This window comes from Tamandua tetradactyla, chromosome 9 (genome assembly GCF_023851605.1).
Source record: "Tamandua tetradactyla isolate mTamTet1 chromosome 9, mTamTet1.pri, whole genome shotgun sequence".
Lineage (NCBI taxonomy): Eukaryota > Metazoa > Chordata > Mammalia > Pilosa > Myrmecophagidae > Tamandua > Tamandua tetradactyla.
Genome location: NC_135335.1, coordinates 76,899,584 through 76,918,066, shown reverse-complemented (window position 1 = coordinate 76,918,066; position 18,483 = coordinate 76,899,584). Strand labels below are relative to the sequence as shown.

Here is an 18,483-nt window from a genome sequence, read left to right as displayed (position 1 = left end):
CTACTAGGGGAGTAGAAACGATACAGAAAGCGCCCAAAGCCACAACAGAGATAAAAAAGACAGCGTACCCCATCCTGGAACGGCTGGCTGGCTGAGAGAAGCAGCTCGGGTGAGATCGCCGAGGCACGCGGGCCTTACCGGGCGGGGTGGCAAGCGGCTGGAGTTACTCCCTTCCCCCTTCCCGGGCCGGCTGGGAGAATTGGAGAGGCGGTCCCCTGAAACAAAGACGGCTGGCGCCCACACCACGCGCAGCCCCCGGACCAACTGAGAGACTTGGATTGGAAACCCCCAGGCCGCGGAGAACGGTGACGGGTGGGGGAGGCCCCTTCCAAACCCGTGACTCCCGGGGAACGTGCACTCTCTCGGGCGGGCCGCTGCCGCTGGCGCCCTCCCGCCACGCTTGTTGCCCAGGGCCGACTAGGAAATTTGGACGGGCTCTTTCCCTGGCTGCAGCGACCAGCAACCCTCCCTGCGTTCGGACACCCTCCCTGCGTTCGGACCCCGGGCCGGCTCAAGCCGCTTCGGCTAGCGAACCCCCAGGACGGCGAGAGTTTTCCAAAGTTTAAGGTCCCACAGCACCTTTTACTGGTGGGACCCGCAGACAAACGTGTGCCACGAGCGCCACCTACTGGGCAGGATAAGAAAAACAGAACCCAGAGATTTCACAGAAAAATATTACAACCTTGCTGGGTCCAACACCAAGAGAAATCTGAATAAATGCCCAGACGCCAGCAGCAGAAGATAACTGTCCACGCTCAAAAGATTGAGAATATGGCTCAGTCAAAGGAACAAACCAATAGCTCAAATGAGACACAAGAGCTGAGACAACTAATGCTGAATATACGAACAGAAATGGAAAACCTCTTCAAAAATGAAATCGATAAATTGAGGGAGGACATGAAGAGGACATGGGCTGAACATAAAGAAGAAATAGAAAAACTGAAAAAACAAATCGCAGAACTTATGGAAGTGAAGGATAAAGTAGCAAACATAGAAAAAATAATGGATAGCTACAATGATAGATTTAAAGAGACAGAAGATAGAATTAGTGATTTGGAGGATGGAACATCTGAATTCCAAAAAGAAACAGAAACTATAGGGAAAAGAATGGAAAAATTTGAACAGGGTATCAGGGAACTCAAGGACAATATGAACCGCACAAATATACGTGTTGTGGGTGTCCCAGAAGGAGAAGAGAAGGGAAAAGGAGGAGAAAAACTAATGGAAGAAATTATCACTGAAAATTTCCCAACTCTTATGAAAGACCTAAAATTACAGATCCAAGAAGTGCAGCGCACCCCAAAGAGATTAGACCCAAATAGGCGTTCTCCAAGACACTTACTAGTTAGAATGTCAGAGGTCAAAGAGAAAGAGAAGATCTTGAAAGCAGCAAGAGAAAAACAATCCATTACATACAAGGGAAACCCAATAAGACTTTGTGTAGATTTCTCAGCAGAAACCATGGAAGCTAGAAGACAGTGGGATGATATATTTAAAATACTAAAAGAGAAAAACTGCCAACCAAGACTCCTATATCCAGCAAAATTGTCCTTCAAAAATGAGGGAGAAATTAAAACATTCTCAGACAAAAAGTCACTGAAAGAATTTGTGACCAAGAGACCAGCTCTGCAAGAAATACTAAAGGGAGCACTAGAGTCAGATACAAAAAGACAGAAGAGAGAGATATGGAAAAGAGTGTAGAAAGAACGAAAATCAGATATGATATATATAATACAAAAAGCAAAATGTTAGAGGAAAATATTATCCAAACAGTAATAACACTAAATGTCAATGGACTGAATTCCCTAATCAAAAGACATAGATTGGCAGAATGGATTAAAAAACAGGATCCTTCAATATGCTGTCTACAGGAAACACATCTTAGACCCAAAGATAAACATAGGTTGAAAGTGAAAGGTTGGGAAAAGATATTTCATGCAAATAACAACCAGAAAAGAGCAGGAGTGGCTATACTAATATCCAACAAATTAGACTTCAAATGTAAAACAGTTAAAAGAGACAAAGAAGGACACTATATACTAATAAAAGGAACAATTAAACAAGAAGACATAACAATCATAAATATTTACGCACCGAATCAGAATGCCCCAAAATACGTGAGGAATATACTGCAAACACTGAAAAAGGAAATAGACTCATATACCATAATAGTTGGAGACTTCAACTCACCACTCTCATCAATGGACAGAACATCTAGACAGAGGATCAACAAAGAAATAGAGAATCTGAATATTACTATAAATGAACTAGACTTAATAGACATTTATAGGACATTACATCCCACAACAGCAGGATACACCTTTTTCTCAAGTGCTCATGGATCATTCTCAAAGATAGACCATATGCTGGGTCACAAAGCAAGTCTTAACAAATTTAAAAAGATTGAAATCTTACACAACACTTTCTCGGACCATAAAGGAATGATGTTGGAAATCAATAATAGGCAGAGTGCCAGAAAATTCACAAATACGTGGAGGCTCAACAACACACTCCTAAACAACGACTGGGTCAAAGAAGAAATTGCAAGAGAAATTAGCAAATACCTCGAGGCGAATGAAAATGAAAACACAACATATCAAAACTTATGGGACGCAGCAAAGGCAGTGCTAAGAGGGAAATTTATTGCTCTAAATGCCTATATCAGAAAAGAAGAAAAGGCAAAAATTCAGGAATTAACTATCCATTTGGAAGAACTGGAGAAAGAACAGCAAGCTAACCCCAAAGCAAGCAAAAGGAAAGAAATAACAAAGATTAGAGCACAAATAAATGAAATTGAAAACATGAAAACAATAGAGAAAATCAATAAGGCCAGAAGTTGGTTCTATGAGAAAATCAATAAGATTGATGGGCCCTTAGCAAGATTGACAAAAAGAAGAAGAGAGAGGATGCAAATAAATAAGATCAGAAATGGAAGAGGAGACATAACTACTGACCTCACAGAAATAAAGGAGGTAATAACAGGATACTATGAACAACTTTACGCTAATAAATACAACAATTTAGAGGAAATGGACGGGTTCCTGGAAAGACATGAACAACCAACTTTGACTCAAGAAGACATAGATGACCTCAACAAACCAATCACAAGTAAAGAAATTGAATTAGTCATTCAAAAGCTTCCTAAAAAGAAAAGTCCAGGACCAGATGGCTTCACATGTGAATTCTACCAAACGTTCCAGAAAGAATTAGTACCAATTCTCTTCAAACTCTTCAAAAAAATCGAAGTGGAGGGAAAACTACCTAATTCATTCTATGAAGCCAACATCACCCTCATACCAAAACCAGGCAAAGATATTACAAAAAAAGAAAACTACAGACCAATCTCTCTAATGAATACAGATGCAAAAATCCTCAATAAAATTCTAGCAAATCGTATCCAACAACACATTAAAAGAATTATACATCATGACCAAGTAGGATTCATCCCAGGTATGCAAGGATGGTTCAACATAAGAAAATCAATTAATGTAATACACCATATCAACAAATCAAAGCAGAAAAATCACATGATCATCTCAATTGATGCAGAGAAGGCATTCGACAAGATTCAACATCCTTTCCTGTTGAAAACACTTCAAAAGATAGGAATACAAGGAAACTTCCTGAAAATGATAGAGGGAATATATGAAAAACCCACAGCTAATATCATCCTCAATGGGGAAAAATTGAAAACTTTCCCCCTAAGATCAGGAACAAGACAAGGATGTCCACTATCACCACTATTATTCAACATTGTGTTGGAGGTTCTAGCCAGAGCAATTAGACAAGAAAAAGAAATACAAGGCATCAAAATTGGAAAGGAAGAAGTAAAACTATCACTGTTTGCAGACGATATGATACTATACGTCGAAAACCCGGAAAAATCCACAACAAAACTACTAGAGCTAATAAATGAGTACAGCAAAGTAGCAGGTTACAAGATCAACATTCAAAAATCTGTAGCATTTCTATACACTAGTAATGAACAAGCTGAGGGGGAAATCAAGAAACGAATCCCATTTACAATTGCAACTAAAAGAATAAAATACCTAGGAATAAATTTAACTAAAGAGACAAAAAACCTATATAAAGAAAACTACAAAAAACTGCTAAAAGAAATCACAGAAGACCTAAATAGATGGAAGGGCATACCGTGTTCATGGATTGGAAGACTAAATATAGTTAAGATGTCAATCCTACCTAAATTGATTTACAGATTCAATGCAATACCAATCAAAATCCCAACAACTTATTTTTCAGAAATAGAAAAACCAATAAGCAAATTTATCTGGAAGGGCAGGGTGCCCCGAATTGCTAAAAACATCTTGAGGAAAAAAAACGAAGCTGGAGGTCTCGCGCTGCCTGACTTTAAGGCATATTATGAAGCCACAGTGGTCAAAACAGCATGGTATTGGCATAAAGATAGATATATCGACCAATGGAATCGAATAGAGTGCTCAGATATAGACCCTCTCATCTATGGACATTTGATCTTTGAGAAGGCAGTCAAGCCAACTCACCTGGGACAGAGCAGTCTCTTCAATAAATGGTGCCTAGAGAACTGGATATCCATATGCAAAAGAATGAAAGAAGACCCATATCTCACACCCTATACAAAAGTTAACTCAAAATGGATCAAAGATCTAAACATTAGGTCTAAGACCATAAAACAGTTAGAGGAAAATGTTGGGAGATATCTTATGGATCTTACAATTGGAGGCGGTTTTATGGACCTTAAACCTAAAGCAAGAGCACTGAAGAAGGAAATAAATAAATGGGAACTCCTCAAAATTAAACACTTTTGTGCATCAAAGAACTTCATCAAGAAAGTAGAAAGACAGCCTTCACAATGGGAGACAATATTTGGAAACGATATATCAGATAAAGGTCTAGTATCCGGAATTTATAAAGAGATTGTTCATCTCAACAACAAAAAGACAGCCAACCCAATTACAAAATGGGAAAAAGACTTGAACAGACACCTCTCAGAAGAGGAAATACGGATGGCCAAGAGGCACATGAAGAGATGCTCAATGTCCCTGGCCATTAGAGAAATGCAAATCAAAACCACAATGAGATATCATCTCACACCCACCAGAATGGCCATTATCAACAAAACAGAAAATGACAAGTGCTGGAGAGGATGCGGAGAAAGAGGCACACTTATCCACTGTTGGTGGGAATGTCAAAGGGTGCAACCACTGTGGAAGGCAGTTTGGCGGTTCCTCAAAAAGCTGAATATAGAATTGCCATACGACCCAGCAATACCATTGCTAGGTATCTACTCAAAGGACTTAAGGGCAAAGACACAAACGGACATTTGCACACCAATGTTTATAGCAGCATTATTTACAATTGCAAAGAGATGGAAACAGCCAAAATCTCCATCAACAGAAGAGTGGCTAAACAAACTGTGGTATATACATACGATGGAATATTATGCAGCTTTAAGACAAGATAAACTTATGAACCATGTAATAACATGGATGGACCTAGAGAATATTATGCTGAGTGAATCCAGCCAAAAACTAAAGGACAAATACTGTATGGTCCCACTGATGTGAACGGACATTCGAGAATAAACTTGAAATATGTCATTGGTAACAGAGTTCAGCAGGAGTTAGAAACAGGGTAAGACAATGGGTAATTGAAGCTGAAGGGATACAGACTGTGCAACAGGACTAGATACAAAAACTCAAAAATGGACAGCACAATAATACCTAATTGTAAAGTAATCATGTTAAAACACTGAATGAAGCTGCATCTGAGCTATAGGTTTTTGTTTTGTTTTGTTTTGTTTTGTTTTGATTTTACTATTATTACTTTTATTTTTTTCTCTATATTAACATTCTATATCTTTTTCGGTTATGTTGCTAGTTCTTCTAAACCGATGCAAATGTACTAAGAAATGATGATCATGCATCTATGTGATGATGTTAAGAATTAATGATTGCATGTGTAGAATGGTATGATCTCTAAATGTTGGGTTAATTTCTTTTTTTCCGTTAATTAAAAAAAAAAAAAAGAGAAGGGATAATTGGAGATGAAGGGATACAGACTGTACAACGGGACTGGATATAAAAACTCAGAAATGGACAGCACAATACTACCCAAGTGTAATGCAATTATGTTAAAACACTGAATGAAGCTGCATGTGAGGTATAGGTTTTCTGTTTTTGTTTTTTTTTGTTTTTTTTTCTTTCTATTATTGTTTTAATTCTTATTCTGTTGTCTTTTTATTTCTTTTTCTAAATCGATGCAAATGTACTAAGAAATGATGAATATGCAACTATGTGATGTTATTAAGAATTACTGATTGTACATGTAGATTGGAATGATTTCTAATTGTTTTGTTAATTCTTTTTTTTAATTAATAAAAAAAAAATAAACACTTCTGTGCATCAAAAAAAAAAAAAGTTGTTAGAGTAACAACTTTACAATGTAAACTGAAATCTCAATCTTGAATGGTGTCTGCCGTTAAAGTGTTCCATATCATCCAGAGGCAGCTTGATTGATAAAATGGTGGAATGACCTTTTGAAAACTCAATTACAATGCCAACTAGGTGGCAATATCTTGAAGGGATGGGGTAAAGTTCCCCAGGAAGCTATGTATGCTCTGAATCAGTGTCCACTGAATGGTGCTGTTTCTTCCATAGCCAGAATCCATGGGTTCAAGAACCAAGGAGTGGAAATGGGAATGGCACCACTCACTATTTCCTGTAGTGATCCACTAGGAAAATTTTTGCTTCCTGTCCCTGCGACCTTGAGCTTTTCTGTCCTGCAGGTTTTAGTTCCAAACCAGGGAGTGCTTCCACCAGGAGAAACAACAATGATTCCATTGAACTGGAATCTAAGACTGCCACCTGGTCACTTTGGGCTATTCATGCTCTGGATCAACAAGCCAAGAAGGTTATTACATTACTGGCTGGGGTAATTGACCCTGACTATCAGAGAGAAATACGACTGCAACTCTACAATGGAGGTAAAGAAGAGTTTTCCTGGAGTATAGGAGATCCTCTAGGGCATTTTTTAACACTACCATGCCCTATGATTAAAATCAATAGAAAACTACAACAACCCAGTCCAGGCAGGACTACCAATGGCTCTAAAACTTCACCAATGAAGGTTTGGGTCACCCCACCAGGCAAAGAACCACGGCCTGCTGAAGTGCTTGCTGAGGGTAAAGGGAACACGGAATGGGTAGTATAAGAAGCTAGTGATAAATATGAACTGTGGCCACAAGATCTATTATAGAAATGAGGACTATAATGCTGTTTTGTTCATGTTATACTATTTAAGTTGTAAGAGATCAAGTTTAAGAATGAATATTACCCAAGAACTTGCACCTTATTCTGGGGAGATTTAATGTGTTTCTGGTTCTATGTAGGGCAGTTAAGTATTGTTAGGCAAAGAAAATATATCTTTTCTTGTTTTCTATTTGGAGATTAAGTATGGTTTAAGGTGATGTATATAGCTGCCAAGTTAAGAAGGGTTGAACTGTCATAGTCAGGTTCATGTGTCAATTTGGCCAGGCAGTGGTACCTGTTGGTCTGGTTGGACAAGTGCTGGCCTGTCTACTGTTATGAGGACATTTCATAGAATTAAATCATGATCACATCAGCTGCATCCACAGCTGATTCCATTTGTAATCAGCCAAGATGAGAGTCTTCTGCAATGAGCGACATTTAATCTAATCAATGGAAGGCTCTTAAGGAGGATTCAGAAGAAACAGTCTCTTTTCATCCTTCACCCAACGAGCTTCTCCTGTGGAGTTCATCCAGACCTTCCATTTGGGTCACCAGCTTCATAGCCTATCCTATAGATTTTGGAGTCTATGTTCCCATGGTTATGTGAAACAATTTTATAAATTTTATATTTATGGATATTTCCTGTTGATTTTGTTTCTTTAGAAAACCCTAACTAATACAGGACATCTTTTGAAGTTGATGGGATCTAGGAAGATAACATTCTGCATTTTGGATGTGATTTGGGGTTCAGTTCGGGAGATTCACATTATATAAATCATTCATTGAGTAATAATTGAATAGATGGAGGACTGTGTGAAAATGCTATGCTTCTTCAAGGCTGTGGTAGACAAGTTCAAGGGCTGCATCTGCTGGGCAGTTCAAAGAAGCTCAACTTTGGGGACCAATGGAAGAAACTCCTTATGCCCTTCTTTATTTCCCTCCCCAGGGAAGTATAGAGGTAGTCTGTGCCCCCTATATTGGTCCCTGGACCTGTTTCAGCTGAGAAATACTGACTTGGGAAACTCCAGGGTGCCCCTCTTCCAGAGTTTGTCTTTCAGGAAAAAGCAGTTTGAGACAACAAAAGGACTGTAAGAAACTACAGAGGCAGACAGACTTAGGAAAAAAGCTTGCCTGTTTTAAACTCCTGGGATAGGATAATCTGTTTTCTGGAAAATAGAGACAACTAAACGCCTGTAAACAGGGGTACCCCAAAACAACTAACGACCACCATTTCAGAACAGGACACTGACTCAAAAAAGACAAAAAGGATCCTGCCTTCTGCATTTTCATTGGGCAGATGTTCCTAATAAAGGAGCTGAAGCTGAAAAAATATCCATCTTATCACCAGCTGGTCACAAAATCAAGACAGATATCTCATGGAATAAATTCTAGAGCTAACATTTTTAAATATTAAAATATACAATGTGAAACTGAAAATAGCAAGACAAACAAATAAATAAGAGATGATTATCTACTTAAAGGAAGAGGGAAAAAATCCAGAAAATACCAATGAAGAGGACCAGAATGTGGGCATGCTGAACTAAGTTATTTAAAAATATCTTTAAAATGCTCAAGGAAATGAAACAAAGTAGAAAGAAAGAATTAAAGGATCTCAGGAAACCAACAAATGAGCACTATGAGGATCTTAGTAAAGAGACAGAAATTTTGAAAAGGAAGTGAAAAGTACTTACAGAATTAAAGACCACAATAGCAGACATGAAAAGTTCCCAGGAGGGTTTCTAGAGCAGATTTTAGGTGGCAAGGAAAAGAATAAGTAAACTTGAAGAAAAGACTATTTGAAACAAATTGGCTAAAAAGCAGAAGGAATTTTGCTTCTGCTAAAAAGCAGAAAGAATTATAAAAAGCAAAAATAACCTAAGATGCCTGTGGGACACCATTAAGTGTAGCAATATACACATAATGGAGAAGACAAAGGGAAAGGGACAGGAGAAATATTCAAAGAAATAATGACATAGAACTTTCCAAACTTAGCATAAGATGTGAAATAGGCACACCCATGAATCCCAGAGAACACTAAATAGGATAAACCTGAAGAAAAATACCCTCCACCATATAGTGATTTATTATCAAATGCAAAGTCTAAGGTCAATTTCTGAAAACTGCCACATAAAGTAATGTATTATGTTCAAGGAGTCTCAATTATATTGAGTGCTGATTTCTGAACAGAAAACACAGAGATGAGAAGACAGTAGTTTCAAATACTTAAAGTGTTGAAAGATAGCAATTGTCAACCAAGAATGTTACATCCAGTGAGACTTTCTTTCAAAAAATATGGGAAAAAATTAAGACACTCTCAAACAAAATCTGAGGGATTTCATCACCACTAGATCTGTTCTATAAGCAATGGTAAAGGGAGTTCTTCATACTGAAAGAAAGGATGTTAGACAATGATTCAAAGCAACATAAAGAAATAAATGCCTCCATTTAAGGTAACCATGTGGGTTACTATAAATGTCAGAATTATTGTATTGTATTTTGGGTATGTAATTCCACAGTCACCACTGTTATTTAACATTGTACTAGAAGTTCTTGCCAGAGAAACTAGGCAGGGAGGAAGGAAGGAAGGAAGAAAGGGAGGGAGGGAGAGAGGGAGGGAGGGAGGGAGGAAGGAAGGAAGGAAGGAAGGAAGGAAGGAAGGAAGGAAGGAAGGAAGGAAGGAAGGAAGAAATGCCATCCAAATTAGAAAGGAAGAAGTAAAAGTTTCCCTGTTTTAGGGTGCACGGGTAGTTTAGTGGTTAGAATGCCTGCCTTTCATGTGGGAGACCTGTGTTCGATTCTCGGACCATGCACCACCCCCCCAAAAAAAAGGTTCCCTGTTTTCAGATAACATGATTGTAATACACATAAAATTATGAAATATCCACAACAAAGCTGCAAGTGTTAAAACATGAATCAGTAAAGAGATGGAGTATAAAATCAACACCTCAAAATCAGTAGCGATTCTATACACAAACAATGAGCAGTCAAATGAAGAAATCAAGAAACTAATTCCATTTTCAATAGTAATTAAAAGAATCAAATGTCTAAGAATAAATATAACTAAGGATGTAAAGGACTTGTACACAGAAAAGTAAAAAACATTGCTAGAAAATGAAAGAATATTTTAATCAACGGAAGAAAATTCCATGTTCATGCAGTGGAAGACTAAATATTGTTAAGATGCCAATTCTACTCAAAGTGATATATAGATTTAATGCAATCCCAATCAAAATTCCAATAACCTTCTTTGCAGAAATGGAAAAGCCAGTCATTAAATGCTTATGGAAAGGTAAGGAACCTGAATTGCCAAAGCTATCTTACAAAAGAAGAATGATGTTGGAGGACTCACATTTACTAATCTTAAAACTTATTACAAAGCCATAGTAATCAAAACTTCATGGTACTGACACAAGGACAAATACATAGTCCAATAGGCTCAAACTGGGACCTCAGAAATCAAACCTTCCTTACATTTTGTCCAAATGATTTCTGACAAGGCAGCAAAGACCACTCAATTGGGAAAGAATTGTCTCTTCAGCAAAAGGTGCTGGTAAAACTGGATCACCATGTGCAAAAGAAAGAAAGATAACCCCTACTGTACACCTTACAACAAAATTAATTGAACATGGATTAAAGAATTCCGAAAAATAGTGTAGGTAAATGTTCTAGTTTGCTAGCTGCCGGAATGCAACACACCAGAGATGGATTGGCTTTTAATAAAAGGGAATTTATTTTGTTGGTTCTTCAGAGGAAAAGCAGCTAACTTTCCACTGAGGTTCTTTCTTACGTGGAAGGCACAGGATGGTCTCTTCTGGTCTTCTCTCCAGGCCCCTGGGTTCCAACAACTTTCCCGGGGGTGACTTCTTTCTGCATCTCCAAAGGCCTGGGCTGAGCTGCAAGTGCTGAGATGAGGAATGCCAAGCTGCTTAGGCTGTGCTACGTTGTGTTCTCTCATTTAAGCACCAGCCAATTAAGTCAAACGTCACTCATTGCCGCAGACATGCCCCCTAGCGGACTGCAGATGTAATTAGCAACAGATGAGGTTCACGTACCATTGGCTTATGTCCACAGCAACAAGACTAGGTATGCTCACCTGGCCAAGTTGACAACTGAATCTAACTATCACAGTAAATATCTTAAGGACCTGTGTTAAGCAGTGTTTTTTTACTTTACACTCAAAGCACAAGTAACAAAAGAAAAAAATAGATAAATAAGACCTTGCAAAAATTACCAACTTTTGTACCTTAGAGAGCTTTATAATGAAAGCAATATGATAACGTACCCAGTGGGGTAAAATATTTGGAAATCATGTATCTGATAAATGTTTAATATCCACAATATATAAATAAATCCTTCAAATTACAACAAAGACAATCTACTTTTAAAATGGGCAAAAGACTTGAATAGACATCTCTCCAAAGAAGATATAAAATTGGACAAAAAGCACATGAAAAGATGCTCAATATCGATAGTCATCAGGGAAATGTAAACCAAAACCATAATGAACCATGCTGAGATACCATTTAACATCCATTGGAATGGCTAAATGAGAAAAACTAAAAATTATAAATGTTGAAGTGGATTCAGAGAAATAGGTACACTCATTCATTGTGGTGGAAATGTAAAATGGTGCATCCACTGTGAACAGAGTTTGGTGGTTTCTCAGAATATTTAGTATAGAATTACCATATGACCCAGCCATCCTACTACCAGTTATATACCCAAAAGAAGTGAGAGCAGGGATTTAAACAGATATTTACACACCAATCTCATAGTGGCATTATTCACAACTGCCAAAAAAAGAGTCCATGAAGTGATCAATAGATGAAAAAACGGTGTCATATACATACAATGGAATATAATTCAGCCATAAAAAGGACTGACATTCTGATGCAGGCAACAATGTGAATGAGACTTAAAGACATTATGTTAAGTGAAATAAGCCAGATACAAAAGGAGAAATATTGTATGATCTCACTGGTAAGAAATAATTAGAATAAACAAAATCATAGAGTCAGAATTTAGAAAATGGTTACCAGGGGTCAGACTGGTGATAGGGAATGGAAGTTGATGCTTAAAAAGTGCAAGGTTCCTATTTGTAATGATGAAAATATTTGCTAATGGATAGCGATGATGGTAGTAAAACATTGTGCGGCACTGAAATATATATCTGCATATGGTTAAAGGGGAAAAGTTGGAATAATATATGGAAAAGAATAAAAATTTTAAAAAGCAATCCATGGAATTCCACTAGCAATGACTCACAAGTTCAGTCATAGAGTGCAATTAATAGCACAATTGTAAAAACGTGCTTTCATCAATTGTAACAAATATGCCAAATCAGTGCAAGATTTTGATATTGGGTGGTATATGGGAGTCTTGTATCTTTTGAATGATTGCTCTGTAAACTTGCAACTTCTTTAAAAAAATTGAAAGAAGGAAAAAATCAAGGGTGGGAATAAAGTCATTTTCCAGTTGGTATCATATTTATATCATTTGATTATTTCATATTGTGCTTTTTTTTTATAATGTGTTTTCATTTCTACTAAACTCTTCAGTTGGGACATTACTGGCTAATCTTCCATTACAAATTTATTTCAAAGAGTTTTGAAAATTAATTTAGAGATATATGGAAGTAAGAGTAAACTGAGAAAGAGGAGCAAGCATATTATCAGAGCAGTGGAAGGTTATTTACAATTAGGCTTCCAGCTTCCTGGAGAAGATGAAACTATTCCTGAGTTAAATAATAGAAAATTCCTATATTTTTAGAAATCATAAATCTGCTGGCAATTTTAACATATCGGATTATACATGTACCTTTAGAGCTTCTTCCTTACATAATTTTACTTCCAAAATAGCAACTTATTTACTAACTTTTAAAGGCTGCTATGTAACAGGCAAACCATATAACTTTCTTCTCTGTCTTCCTGCAAGTGTTTATGTATTTCCCTTCACCAGTAAAATCTATCTCCATGGCATTGTAGCAATGTGGTCTGAAATCCAACTGACTTGAGTTTTATTTTCAGCTTTTTCATTTATTTTCTATGTGACCTTGCATAAGTTATTTAACCTTCTGAAGATGAGCTTCCTTTTCTATAAAATGGGGATAAAATGGCAATAACCTGTGACTTATCTCTGGGAAATTAAAGAGAAAATAAAATATAAACTACTTAGCATATAGGAAAGGCTTAATTAATGTTAGCTATAATTATTGTTTTTTAGTTAAGGCTTAGATAATTCCTAAAAATTCTTTCCAGACATATCTGGCTTAAAATATAATTTATCAGGTGGGCCACAGTAACACAGTGGCAGAGTTCTCGCCTGCCATGCCAGAGACCCGGGCTTGAGTCCTGGGGCCTACCTATACGAAAAAAAAAAATATATATATATATGTATATATATATATATATAAATGTATCACCTTAAATCTCCAAAGCAAATTGTACTTAAAAAATAAATTCTCTTTACCTTACACCTTAACTACATAATGCATTGCTAATGTAAATTTATTTTATATTCTTGAGTTTTAAATTTTACCTGGATTCAAATAATGTGATCATCTTTGATGTTCTCTGTTGAGTGTCAAATATCCAGAACATATTAAATAACAGCTATCACATTCTTTCCACACTACAAAATGTAGAATTCTGGTGAAAGTGGTAATAAAAGAATGAGCAATGGAAATTCTAAAACTAATTTGAATGTGACCCAACAGTGGTAATCTTTCAGGTTCTGCCTCTGGCCAATCAGAAATGAGGCACTGGTAAACCTATTACATCAGTACCAGAGGCTTGGGATAAGAGCCCTTGCCTATCTTGACAAAAACTTAGAGAATGCAAAAAGTGGAGAAAAATCGGTATCAAGTCTTGCAAAATGAATATGAACCTGTTTGCCTATTAAGGGAGCAAATAACAGCTGGGGCTGAGATGCAAATCACATGTTTTTGAAGCTAGATGAAAGCAATAAATAGAATAGAAGGCAGAGATAAGCAAGTTGACAAACAGGAAGGCCTCTGGATCAGCGGTTATCAATTACCTTTCTTTTTTTTCTCCCTTGAAACCTCAAATGATATTTTCAGGTCAACATCTTAAATTTTTAAAGTTAATGTATATAATAACAATAGATTAATTTTCTACCATTTTCATATTGTTTGAATTTTATATCACACTATTAAGTGTGATAACTTAATAACTCTAGTAACAGAGAAATTCCAATTCTTGAATTTTTATTCCAATTTCATGTCTCCAAAGAATTCTTCAGATAAATATTTTTATACTTAAAGTGTGTTATTGTTCACCCAACATTACTTCTAAGCAATTATCTATATAACTTTACATTTGTGTCTCTCTGTGTTTGCACACATATTTAAAAATAGAAAATATATGCTGTATATTTAAATTATTTACAATTTATACACACTTTTATTTCCTGTTCCAATAAGGACTTAAGTAATAAATCATGACTTGTGATACATTACCTTTATTAATTATTCATCATTGACCACAATAAAATATTTAAAATTTTGAACACATAAATTTGAAAAGGAAAGTTTATTGGGATTTCAGTTGAGGTGCAAAAGGAGTTATGAACGTTAAGAGTGCCATTAGATCACACTTGGAAAAATTCTGTGCAAAATTAAAATATCCCTTTAAAACAATATGTGATGGGCTTTTAAGAAGGTCTTCCTGGGTTGCCAAAGGCGCGTGTATTACAGATTGAAGACCACCGCTCACTGCGAACTATAAGCCTTCCCTCAATTCATTTGTGTGCGTTTTCCTCTTCACATTGCAGAAAGGGAGGTACAGAGTGGGAACTCCAAACACAGAAAGGCAAATATATTGATCAGAATGTTGTAGGAAGGTAAAGAAAAGATTACACTCCCATCCACATTCAAGGGGTCACTGGTTTCCATTAAGAAGAATTCTCTTCTCACTCTGCTCCTTCCTGGATTCAGTGTAGACACACCAAAGAACAACGCCATTGGTTTCATGGAGTCTATGAATATTCTCTAATTATGCAAATTAATTTCTAGAAATTTTCTGGGGAATGTTGGAAATTATAATTAATAAAACACATCAGTGCCATTTAGCAAACTACTACCTTTGGCCACTATGATTAAGTTTTCATAGCAATTTATTATGTTAAAAAATCTCTATCTAATTATATACCACAAATAATTACTTCCCTCCTCAACCAAATCTTTTGGCATATTTAGCTTTAATAAAAAGAGACTTAAACTGGTTTGGTCCATTCATTTTTTATAATTGTTTCTTGTATTGTGCAAGTGATTGGAAAGCTTATACAAATGCTTTATATGATTTTGAAAAATAGAGCAAAGGAATAAAAAACTGAACTTGTATTAATGCTGAATATGCATTGAATTAAGAATTCTTGGCTTGCTGAACAGCTTACTAAAAACATAGAGATACTGGAGTCCAAAATCAAACTTTTTAGTCATGAAGCATTTTTCATGGAAATGTTAAGTCTTCTAAAATATTCTTCCTTAAGCTTTATAGACAATCCAGTTTAAAAATGTTATTTTCATACTCAGAGATCCAGACCCAAGTTAGTAATACTGAATGAAAATAACTTCCCAGATAATCAATTTTATTTGCTCACAGAATCATTGGCAAAAACACAAACAAAGCTATTCAGTTAGTCTTCTTGTAACTTAACTCAAGGTGATTTCATAGACTCAAGGCAATCCCTTTTGTTTGCAGCACACAGAAAGTTTACCTGAACAGAAAGCAGATTTTTTTCTCCCCAGAATATATTACGTAGACTGTGCTAGCAGTGTATTACCTACAAACATCCATTTCTGTTTAAAATATGCTACTAAGATCTTTTAAAAGAAAGCATAGGATGCCCAGGGCTTAAGCTGAATGCAATTTATTTATATTTTAAGAAGTACTTATCCTCATTATATTACTTTCCCCTGTGATCCAAGCCCATATATTTATTTTAAAACCAAAATATTAGGCTCAGTTTTAAACTATTCTTAAATTAAAAATTAAATTTAGGAAACTTTTCTTCACTAGATGTCTGTATAAAGTTTTATCATTAAAATATACTAAATCACATTGCTAAGCAGAGGCTGGAGGTGTTAATGTTTAAGTGGCTCTCTTGTTATCCGCAGGGAAGGCTCTAATTCTCCCGGCTGCGCAGGGATTTAACTACCACCATGTCCCGCAAAATGACAAAGACCAAGACTACCGTGAATGCCCTGAGCGAGTCTGCCATGCTTGAGCAGTCACACTGATTCAGGAGTTCAAAGAGGCCTTCAGCCTGATCCATCAGAACAGGCATGGTTTCATGGACAAGAAGATCTCCACGATATGCTTGCCTCTCTGGGGAAAAATCCAGCTGATGAGTATTTGGATGCCATGATGAAGGAGGTCCCAGGTCCCAAGTATTTTACCATATTTTTCACAATGTTTGGTGAAAATTGAAATGGAATGGACCCAGAAGATGTCATCAGAAATGCTTTTTATCTGTCGTTGGAGAAGCAACTGGCACATCCAGGAGAATTACCTGAGAAAGCTAGTGACAGCCATAGGGGATCAGTTTTCAGAGAAGGAAGTGCAGGAGTTATGCAGAGAAGCACCTACAGAGAAAAAAGGGCACGCAATCTGCATTGAGTTCATGCGCATCTTAAAACACATAGCAAAGGACAAGGATAATTGAAAGACCTGCAAATTCTGGCCAAACCTTTGTTTCCCTTTGTGTATTTCTGAGACTTTCTCTTAGAGACCTTTGCATGTCCTTAGTTTTACAGCTTTTGCCTTTCTTGTATTTATTCTACACTGTATGGGGGCACATGCATCTCAATAATCAGACTGGAAACGAGACTTTTTTTTTAATTGAAGTAAATAGAATTGGAGGGAAGAGCTTTGCCTTATAAAAGTGTCAGAAAAATATTCTCAGATTTTACATATTAACTGGATTTTTGCACTTTTTTGGTGATAAAAACTTAAAAATAAACGTTGTGACTGAAGTATTTCACCAAATGTTAATTATTTTTTTCATTTTCTGAATAGAAAAATAGGTTAATTTAATTTACCAGCCCCCACCCGAAAATAATTGCAGCCTCCACAGTCAATATGTTTTCTCAGAGAAACTTACTCTTCTCTTTCTGAGCCATAATTCAACTTTATGATGAAAAACTTTAAAAATGCATAGTCACAGAAATAAGAAAATATGTTTAATAAAGTGTAAAAACTTAAAAATTATATTATTACCTTTATTTTTAACTCTGAGTAGGCAGAATACAAAACTTTATGACTAAACTTTAATTATCTGCTGTGGTGTCATATATTTTCATAAACATGACATGTTTCTTGAATAACTTGTCAGTTTAATGGGCTTGCAATAGACTATCTCTATCTCTTTTATGTTTTGTTTTATTTCAATTGCTTCATAATCTTTATTTTTAGCTTTATTTCCTTTTATTCTCTACCTCTGCAGATGCAGGAACTCAAGTAAGGAAATAAGTTTTTACAAGGAAAAGAAAAACAAGGTAGATAATCCATGTAGCAAAGGTAATATATAGCATACCAACTATTCTTTGAGGTGTGGATCCTATTCTATGGTGACGAAGGAAAGAACAAGTAAATTTTCATTTGTGGGCCATAGATTGAAGTAGTTCCAGCATGATTTCATTGTTGTATCTTTACTACTAAGAAATGGGAGAAATATCTAGAATAAAATCACGTATTTAAATATCAAAAACAGCCATGATTGTGCCAGAAAAGAAGCTTAAGAAATTAGTTGAGTAGAATCAGTCTAGTTAGTCCAGTGGATCTCAATCAAATGATGAATCAGAGGACTTCCGGAGAAGATGGCAGCTTAGTAAGACGCAGGGGTCTTAGTTCCTCCTCCAGAAAAGCAACTAAAGAAACAGAAACAATACAAAACAGCTCCTGGAGTCACGACAGAGACCAAAAAGACAGCGTACCCATTCTGGAACTGCTGAACGGGCAGGGAGAATCTGCTGCAGTGAGATACCCGAGGGGCGCGCGTTTTCCCCGCCGGGGCGGCTGGTGACTGGGGTCCCCTCCACGCACGTGGCTCCCCGGTCTGACTGGGAACGTTGGATAGCGGGGCCCTCCCATTACGCTTGGCGTTTCGCGCCAGCAGGGCAATTAGGACCGGCACTCTCCCAAGCCGCGGCGGCCAGCAACCCCCGCCTCCACGCACGGTTTCCCGGGCCGACTGCTGTGCAGACAGATAAGCGCCA

General features: G+C 36.8%; 1 long non-coding RNA gene and 1 pseudogene across 1 annotated transcript in view; one reads left to right on the top strand and one right to left on the bottom strand.

Annotated features, from left to right (window-relative positions):
• The window catches only part of LOC143646163 (uncharacterized), a 97,806-nt gene extending 83,908 nt beyond the window's left edge, over positions 1-13,898 (bottom strand). Inside the window, exon 1 of the long non-coding RNA XR_013157353.1 lies at positions 13,785-13,898. This is a non-coding gene — a long non-coding RNA (uncharacterized LOC143646163). The remainder of the gene's footprint in view (positions 1-13,784) is intronic.
• Positions 13,899-16,398: 2,500 nt separating this feature from the next.
• Positions 16,399-16,931, top strand: LOC143645733 (myosin regulatory light chain RLC-A pseudogene; annotated as a pseudogene).
• Positions 16,932-18,483: the final 1,552 nt, after the last annotated feature.